Below are 10,436 nucleotides of genomic sequence, written 5' to 3'. Positions count from 1 at the left end.
TAATTTTCAAACCAGTTCTGTGCATGTCGTGATCAAATTCAGGATAACATTGCAAACAGACCATGAATCCCTAAAAAGATTTGGAGTGTGTATTATTATCCGTGTCTCATCTGCCACTTCAATGCAGACGTGGAAAATCTTGGGCAGTGGCCCTTTTGTCAGAAAGAACCAAATGGTACCGCCCTGCTGGACATGATCCCGGCGGCAGCCCCCCCAGGCTCATGACTAATTCAAAACACCAAATGACACCCCAGCATCCAGAATGGCAGGACCTCTGCTCTACTGCCTGGACCCTCCACCAGATGCCCCCTTCTGTGGCCTCCGCTTTGTCAGAGACATGCTGTGTAGAGCAGGGAACAGGCAGCCTTGACATCCTTACAAAGCACTCTTGTTGGTATTGTTCCTATTATTTTATGAATATAAACACTCACGCCTGTAATCCCAGCACTTTGGGAGGCAGAGACGGGCGGATCACGAGGTCAAGAGATCGACACCATTGTGACCAACATGGTAAAACCCTGTCTCTACTAAAAATACAAAAAAATTAGCTGGGTGTGGTGGCACACACCTATAGTCTCAGCTACTCAGGAGGCTGAGGCAGGAGAATCACTTGAACTCGGGAGGCGGAGGTTGCAGTGAGCTGAGATCGCGCCACTGACTCCAGCCTGGCAACAGAGCAAGACTTCGTCAAAAAAAATTAAAAAGGGCACTAAAAGGGCACTGTCTTTTTAATTAAAGTTGTTCTCTCTCCCCTGTGTCTTCAGTTCTATATAGAAAAAACGGCATCTTTTATTATGCTCTGAAGTCTCTGTTTTAGTTTACTCTGGCAAAGCTGTTGCTCAGAGTAAAAGTCAGCGTCACCCAGCCATAACACACATTGTCTATACCAGCAGGGCAAGGGTGAAATAATCCAGGGATTGTCCCCAAGTCTTTTCTCACATGACGGATGGTTGGCCCAGGGCCTGATGATAACAAGAGCTACGACAAGCAGGAGTATTACGAGATGAAGGGAGATTTGGGATGATGTTTGATCTTTGAAGGTCAACCTTCCTGCATACGAGGCCGAAGTCAAGCTGACGTCTCTAAGCTCCTCTCCTGGTTTTGAGCAAGCATGTTCCAGGAAGCTGATTGTTATTTTGGCAAGTGACTCTTTATCATGATGCATTTCGGGGGAGTTGGGGGTCAGGTTTCCTGTTGCAGGGAGTTCTGATAGTTCCTGATATTTACATAAATAGGCCTTCAACGATTGATGAAAAATGTAATGTGGAAAGGTGAATTTCAACCCTATGTGGTTGAAACTCCACAAAAAGAATATATAGAGATTAAAAGCTGGGGAGAATGCAGTCTATATATTACAAGGATTCTTTGAATCCATGCACAGAAATTTGTTGTCTCCATTTTTCTTCCACACAGAACACTTAAAATTCAAAAGTCAGGAGAGGCAACTTTCATGCTGAGAGATGAGCTCTCCATGACATCTCACTGAAATAGTTAGGATTTATCCTGCAGCCGCAAATCAGAGTCATGCATTACTTCTTTCCGAAAAACAAATTGAAAACCACCAGTCATTCTTCATCATTTGTACAAAAATCCTTATAAAAATGATAAAAGAAGGTAATGGAAGCACAGCTCCCATGTTGGTAAGGACAGAGCAAAGACATTCCGTAAAAGCCATTTCCCTTCTCCTCCTTTTGAAAACCAAACCAAACAAAAATATCTGGCTGAAACGATGGTGAAACAGCAGAAATTTATTTACCTTCAAACTTGCAGACAAAATAACCCCTCCACACACAGTTCAAAGAAATGAACTTGTAAATATTGTGACTTATTAAAACAACAAGGCTATAATTCACTTCACCTCCAGAAAAAAAATCAAAACAGCACTTGCTTAACCTCCACAAGAACCCTGAGAAGCTGGCAATGCAAAGGACAGCTCTTTTTGCAGGAGCAACAGGGAGCGGGAGACTTTGCCTCATCCATGTTTACACGAGGCTTAAAATAGATTTTGAGTGCCTAACGCTGCCTAGCGCATTAGTGTAACTCCAACGCCAGCCTTCCCAGCAGCCAGTGGACTCCGACCTTGATCCCTCCACCAGCGCCAGGCAGGCCCCAGGAGCATGTGCTAAGGAGCCAGTCCACAGCGTTCCCTCCTCAGGGACCCGACACCAGACCTGGACCTTCATCTGGCTGTCCTCAGTCACTCCCAGCCCCTTCTCAGGCATTTTCACTTTCTGAGCAGAAGGACAGGTGGGCTGTGTCTTCAGTCTCAACACCCAGCTGTCTCAGCCAGGCACGGAAAGTGAGAGCTTGCTGCTGAGAACCACTCTAACCTACAGGAAGGAGCCACGCGGTTTCCTGGACCCCAGGCCCTTGCCTGGAAAGTGGTTACTGAGCCTGAGTGTCTCCTACCCCTGCTCTGGTATGCACCTCCCTGGAGCAGAGGGGGCATCTCAGCCGTGCCCCTCTCCTGGGGAGGGGGAGGGCCCCACATGGCCCAGAGGTGCTGGGGACCAGCTCAAGCTCCTTTTGCCACACTTTTCACCAGAAAACTCTAAGCCTGCAGGGGCTGCCCCTCAGCCAGCTCCTGTGCACAGGCCAGGAAATCAGAGCCACCGTCAGGTAGGGCAGGCCACAAGTCCACGAGCATTTTCTAGGTCAGAGCCTTCTCAGAGCTACAGCCTGCTAAACCCGACCTGCTAAACCTGCATGGAACCCTGGGCTGATCCCCCTTCTGAGGGAGAGGGGAGGAGAAGCGCTGCTCCCCCTGGGTCCGTTAAAAACCTGGAGCACTGGGACCAGTTCTAGCCCAGGCAGCGCCTGCCAGCCATCACAGAACAGCTCAGCACAGCCTGGAAAGGCCAGCGAGCCAATGGGCAAACCGGTTAGCTCAGCAGGGCCCAGCAACAAAAGCTTCTGCCAACTCAGTTGAAAGAGAGAGAGTACATGTCTGTAATGTGTCTGTGTATGTGCGTGTACATACAACACATACATACAGACATATACATACATACATATTGAGATATATCTGCACATATATATAAAAGTATATATTTAACAGTGAATTTAACAAGTACAGGAAGCTGCATAAAGCAAACATGAAGTTTAATGAAGTCCTATGAGGCAAACATGCTTGTAACCCCCAGTGCCCACTCCAGAAACTTCCCACCCCCCTACAGAACCCCACTCCCAGATCTCTCCTCCCTCCTGGGGCACAGCTGGGCTGAGTCTCATGGCCATTAGTTCTCTAGTTCTCTTTGCCATTTTATTACCCAAGTGAGATTCGTCCTCAGTGGAGCATAGTGCCGCCTTTTATCTTCGACTAAGTCTTATAAGTCAGTAAGTGCCCACGCCTGATGTAGACATAGATATACATATACACATGTATGCATATGCATGAGTATGTAAGCAGATGCTGTAACATGTTTAGAACAGAATCCACACTCCTCTCTCCTTCAGGCTCGTGCCCCACTATTTGGAATGCCATTTATTGGATAAACAACAGACAAGTATAAATTAATACCATACGTTAAAAAAAAGAAAACTACATGCGGGGCCTCAGACCTGAGCCCTTAGAACAATTCCCTGAGTGAGTGTGAAGCTACTCCCAGAGCCAGGAGGCCTCCTTGTGTATCTCCACCTCTCCCTCTGCAGCCCCATGGGGGGCGAACCCGGGGACTCCAGTGAAACCATCTCCAGCTCCTACCAGATTCCCAGCTTCTTGAGGAGAGGGGCCAGCAGAGCTCAGTACATTGGCCACAGAGCGCAGCCAGCAAAGGAATCCAGGGTGGTCTAGGCCAAGCCATACCCCCTTGATGGGGTCAATTGCCAAATGTTTGTGAATTTCGGGACCAGTTGTTACACACAGCCATTATTAAAAATTAAAATGAATAGACTTGCAATAAATAATTTATATTAAAATTCAAGGTAATAACTGCCACGTTGTGTTATTATCATGTTCTCTAGATTGTGTGCCTGTTTGTCTGGTGATATATGTATGTCACCATACTTAAGGTAGTGGCTCTGCAAACCCTTTCCAACTCTGTGTTTGGTGACATGTCATTAGCTTCCCATTGGCTGTCATGGGAGGATTTATACCACAGACAATGACAAATGTTACAAACCAGGTATCCCATACATACACACAATATACATCCATCCATATGCATATACCAAGCACACATATACATACATGCCACACTTATATGCATGCACCACACAGCACACACACACCACACTACACACAATACACTGTGGGTTCCTCCCCCAAATCCTCAAAGATTAAAACTGGAAACCCAGCATCTTTTAAGGTGGCGTTCCCAACCTGAGACCTTGGGTGGCCTCGTAAGTCTGAGAGAAGTGCGGATGTCTCTTCCCCACCACAGGGAGGTGACTCTGGGCAGGCCTAAAACCTGAAGCAGGGCTAGTGGAGGCTGCAATGTGGCTGGGGCTGGCCTGAGAGGGCTCAGGACCCTCTGAGCAGAGCCCTGCTCACACCCAGGGTCCTTCAGTCAGGCAACAGTAGCCCGAGGTTTTCTTGGGCTCTCTGTGCCCCTGGCAGCATCTGCTCCCTTGGAATTGCAGATGGTCTGCAGTGCCTCCACTCCCGGGACACCACGATGAGCCTTGCCTCTGCCTCGACAGCCTGTTTTTTGAGGACGACAAGGGGTCTCTGCCTGGTGCTGGGGATAGATCAGGAAAATGCCCCTGCTCATCCATCTACCTCTTGATCTCTTTCCATCCCAGGCTGGCACACACAGCTCCTGGAACCCTGGGAGTTTGCTGTCTTCTGTGTGCTAACGAGATGGCTGGTGGCTGAACTCTAGTTTCAGGATGACAGCTGATTGCCAGAAAGACCAACCATGATGCCACTTCATCCCCAACCCAGAGTTGGGAGGAGGGGCTGGAGACCGAGTCAGTCACTAATGGCTAATGATGTTTCAATCACACCTACATCATGGAACCGCCACCAAATCCCCAAACAATGGGGTTTGGGGAGCTTCCAGGGTGGTAGAAGCATCCACATTAAGTGGGGAGCTGTGCACTGAGAGGACAGGGAAACTCCACACTTGCTCCCCCAATACCTTCTCCTATGCTTCTCTTCCATTTGGCCACTCCTGAGTTGTATCTTTCATAACAAAACCATTATTGTAAGTAGAGTGCTGCCCTGCGTTCTGTGATTCATTCTAGCAAGGTATTAAGCCTGGGGGAAGGTCATAGGAGCCCCTGATTTCAGAGCCGGATGACCCTTGGGCTTTGTGGCTGCTGTCTGCTGTGGGGCAGAGTCATGGGACAGAGCCCTTCACCTCCAGTGTTCATGGCATGAACTTGTTGGACACCCAGGTGGCGCTGGAGAACTGGAGGACTAAGAATTGAGAATTGCCACTTGGAATGACACCAGACAAGTGCAAAGTCAGACAAAGTCCTGTGTCCTCTCTAAGAGGCCAATGCCCCTAGTTATTCTTTAAGCCTGAATCCAACGGTCTCTACTATGCCTCCTTCTTGGCTGTGGAAGACAGACACCTCCACCCTCCCATCCCACTGCTGGGCAGTCCCCAGAACCTTTCCATGGCATTCATCACTACAGAGAGGCTTGGAGAGGTCTAGGAAGTTAAGACCTCCACAGGCCAGGTGGATCTGGGCTCACCCATCCTCTTCCCCACCCACATCTCCAGAGCCCAGACCCCAGCTCTGGAGCCTCTTCTCACAAATACACTGTGCCCAGCCATCACACCTGGGACCCCACGGTGCTGTATGTTTCCTGCTGTATCTCCCAGCAGACTCTGCTCCACCACTGCCACCTGGGCAATTGGCAGCAAGTACATCCAGACCACAGGTATTGGCAGCAGGGAGGTAGGCCCGGGGCACAGACAACAGCCAAATCCTGATGTTGACATGCAAAGGATGCCACACCTCCAGGAACATCCAACAGGCAGCCAGTTCCAGCCAGTTCCACCCAGTTCCAGGCGATGAAAAGGCAGAGATCCTCCACCCTCCTCTCCAAGAAAAATTGCCCAGTGCTCCTTTGAAGAGTCCGAGGTTGCATCTAAAATGCTTCTGGAAATTACTGTTTGAGGTGTCACCCACCTCCCACATCCAGCGGCTCCCAGGCACCTCCGTCGTGCAGGAAGGAGGAAGAGCTGGAGGAAAGATTAAATAGAAAGTGTTGGTGGGAGTAGGGGGAAGACGAAATGACAGGACGATAAACACGGACAAGACCCAGGGTTGGAGCTGGGTGACCATAGCCAGACACTTGATGTCTCCGGCTCTCTTTAAAACAGAGACGGAGCGAAATCTTTCTTGTTGTGGCAACAAAGTGAGGGAGGCACGAAGAACCTCTGTGAATGTGATGAGCCCACTGAGGAGAGGCGAGACCACCAGGGCAGGTGGGGTTGTCCTCACCAGCTGGCCCCCTTGGGCCCAATACACCCCTGCCTGCCCTTCAGCCCCTGCCTGAGGGAAAGAGGAGACCCTAAGAGCAGTCAAAGACACTGGAAATGAAACACAGAACAAAAAGTCAAGTCCAAAGTAGAATAGAGCAGTGGTGTGTGAGTCTACGGGGCCTTCCTGCAGAAGGGTGAGGTGGTCACTGACAGCGGGCGCACGGAGGCACAGCCGCAGTGTCAGATGTCTATGCCTTTGCCTCATCCTCTGGGAAGTGCCAATAAAACACACATTCAAAATGTGACTTCTGCCCTGTCAGTGACTCCCTAACCTGGGGAGGCAGGCTTCAGGATGCTTTCAGTCCCTGGGGATGTTTGCAGACAGAAGTAGAGAGACGTTGTCCCTGGAAAGCCATAATCATCTAGTATTGGAATGTTTCCGAAAAGGCTTGTTTTCGTCTGAAATGACATAGCTGCCCCTGCTGGTTTTGTCCACCCTGTATGTCCTGTTCCTTTCACTCTAGAAACACAACAAACGTGTGTAAACAAACTGTGGGCAGCTCTCTACGCAGCGTTCTTTGAGCCTGGCCCACACTGGGCGGCTCCCACAGCTGAGGCAGGGTCTGTAGCTACGGATCCCGGACAACAGGCCACACGTTCCAGGAGGATTCTAGCAAGATCTCCCCGTACCCAAGCAGCCTGTGAGGCTAATGTTCAGATGAGAAGGCTCTGTGGGAGGCCACAGTTGGTGCTGTGGGAGACCTTTCCCAGGCACACAGGGCAGGATGGATCCATGGAGCCCACCATGTATGTTTCTTAGTATTCCAGCTGGATCCCTCAGAAGTCAGATGCAGAAGAAACACAGAAATCCGTCTGTGTTTCATAGCACACTGATCCAGCTCTCTGCATAAGGCAGTGGGTTTCAGACAGGTGCACAAAGGGCCATGGGAGTGGTTGCTAGAATGCAGATTCCTAGCCTCTCCCCCAGAGATTCAGATTTTGTGACTCTGGAGTGGGACCATCCTCATTCATTCCCGGCTCCACCACTGACCCGCGTGTTTCTGTGTAACCTCTGTGCACCTGAGGTCACCTGAATGAGGGGCACTGTCTGGACATGGAGATACTAAGAGCCTTTTAAAAATCTATTTTCCAGGTGCTGCAATGGTTCGGTAATGTAGTATCTCAGGCCTGGTGCACAGTATGTGGTCAGGGTGCACTGTTTTTGTTAGCAAGACAAGGTGTCACGTGCTTCTTGGATTCCAGGGATTCTTTCCTCTATCTGTCTACAACTGTCGTTCTTACCCTCGTTATTGGATTGATCCCATACATGGATTTTGGGAGAAATCCTGTTGAGGCAGTGTCCTTGCAGTTTCTGTCTCTTAGCAACAAGCCTGGCCCTCTGCCCCTCCCCCACAGTGATGGGACCTAATCTGCCCTTTGCCCTGTCAGGCCACCAAATAATTTCACAATTCTAGTGGGACAGCAGGGGCCCCTTCACAAGACAGTTATGTAATAGAGCTCGTATTTGCAAACAGCCTGCCTGCCTAGCTGACTTAAGCGGGAAAGGAATTTATAAAATGACATTAGAAAGCTTCTATCTCAGGAGGGCTTGAGGATCACATGAAGACGCTCTGGGCCCTGGTGACAGAGGTGGCTCAAGTAAGGGACACTCCCCTTTGGCCTCTGCCACTGCTGCCCCTGAATTTCCTGCTCCCCTGCAGGAGTTAGGGTTCTGCCTCCCAGGGTGTCAGGCAATCTGAGCTGGCAGCTTACAGGGATCATGTGGGGTATGTACACCAAGAAAAGTGGGGTGCTATTGTTAAAGAAAGGAGGCAGAGGTGCTGAGGCCACACACACACACACATTTGCACACTCTCATACACATGCATGCACACACATATACACAATTATACACCCCCAATCACAGGCACATTCACATACTCATGCATATACTCATATACACACAATTACTCACTCATACTCACACACATAACCCATGCACACTCATGCATATACTCTCACACATTCATGGTCACACTCACACATACATACTCTTATACATACATTCACACACTCCCTTACACACACACCCCTACACACTCATACTCATACACATGCATGCACACAGTCATATACAGTCATACACACACACACTCATGGGCACGTACTAATACACAATCCCGCACGCACACAAACATATATACAACATACCCATACACGCGAATGCATATCCTCTAACACTCATGCTCACACTCCCATACACACGTATACACAGTGACACACACACCCATATACACATTCCTCACACACACTAATACATGCATCCTTATGTACCCTCACACACAATCACATATACACAATCACACATGCACATATGCCACACACATATATACCCTTATACACACTTATACACGTACACTTCCTCACAACTCACACATACCTGCTCATACACAGTCACAGATACCTACACAGACACACACCCTCACACACCTGCACATGTACATGTACACACGCTCACACTCATGCCCTCTCCAGTCCTTGCTGTGCCCCAGCCCTGGGCACAGCTCAGATGCGGGCCACAGTGGAGCTCTGTGCCTGGAAGCCGGCGGCTGAGGGCTGCGTGGAGCTGACGGTGCGGCAGCCGCTAGAGCTGAGCAAGAGCTGCCACTCGTTTCCAGGAAAGGAGAAACGGAGAGTGGAGCAGGATGGATCTGTACCACCTGCTGGCTTTCAGGAGACAAAGTGGGTCGCACGACTGAGAGACTGTTGAAAGTCCCTCTGGGAAGACAACAGCCTGAGACAGCACTTACTGGAGGAGGGGCCCCGGGGGCTCTGAGTCAGGGAGGAATTGCTGGGCAGGGAGGAAGCAGAGAGCCCAGCCCGCTTGGGACATTTTCAGGATTTTTGTAAGCCGGTTGTGAAAGTTGTCTGTTGTTGAAAATTAAATTATACAAACTTACAACCAAACACGTTATATTAAAACTTCCAGCCTGGTGCTGACCTTGACCCGGTGTGGCATGTCAGCATCACTGCTCCTCCTCCCGACTCTGCCGTCAGCGCGGGAACTGGCATCACGGAAGTCAGCAAAGGCTACAAATGAGGACTTGTGTGCTCTTCTGGAGAACCAGTGAGACTCCTCCATCAGCACACCCCTGGCTGGAGGGCACGTTATTGCGGGTTACCTATAGCTGCCCCAGTCATTCTTATGGCCCACTCGGGATCTAGGCTTTGGACTCCCAGCTCCCATCTCATCACTCATGGGCTGGAGCCTGTTGTCACGTGGGATGGGGGCACGAACTCCCCTGCACTTCAGGCCTTCTCTGTGCAGGATCTGAGGGCTCCAGCATCCAGAGAAACCCCTCAGGTCAAGAGTCAGAGGCTACGGGCAGGGTGCGGGCAGGTTCGGCTAAAAGGACCTTCTCCAGTCCAGCCTCCTCCTTTCAATGCGCTTTCCCCCTTTTATCCCTTCTGTGTTCCTGCTGTGGCCTGACACCATCCACAGGTACCATCCGTTTACAGGACTGTTCACATTCACTCACCCCCACTTCACACATGTGACCCAACTGCCCATTGGCTCGGCTCCCTCCTGGCTGCCTCCTGCAGAGCCCTTTTCACGAAGGGAAATCTGTGCCCCATGGTCACAGGAAAGCCAGACATCAGATGATGCAGGTGGGATGGAAAGAATTGAGCTCAGAATTCTCTGGGGGGTTACAGATCACAGTAGACCTGAGCACAAAGAAGCCAGCACTTTTCATCCACTTTGTATGCTTTTATGTCAAAATGGGCTCCAGCTGAGTACACTTCCACACTTCACTTCCAGACACACCAGCCCTGTAAGAAGACAGCAGACAGCTAATGAGGGGCCAGGCGAAGGTGACGCTCCTGGCAGCTCCAGCGCTCCCTGGCCACATCATGCCTCCTCTCATTGTCTCAGGACAAGCAGGGACCTGGCCAGGCTCAGTCTGTAGAGGTCAAGCACGTCCTCTTTCAGTGTATTTCTCCCTCATCTAAGAGCACAAGCTTGAGATCATTATTTGATTCAACCATGACTTTTCT

This window comes from Theropithecus gelada, chromosome 15 (assembly GCF_003255815.1).
Source record: "Theropithecus gelada isolate Dixy chromosome 15, Tgel_1.0, whole genome shotgun sequence".
Lineage (NCBI taxonomy): Eukaryota > Metazoa > Chordata > Mammalia > Primates > Cercopithecidae > Theropithecus > Theropithecus gelada.
The sequence above is the reverse complement of the archived record's forward strand: the minus strand, read 5'-3'. Positions refer to the sequence as shown.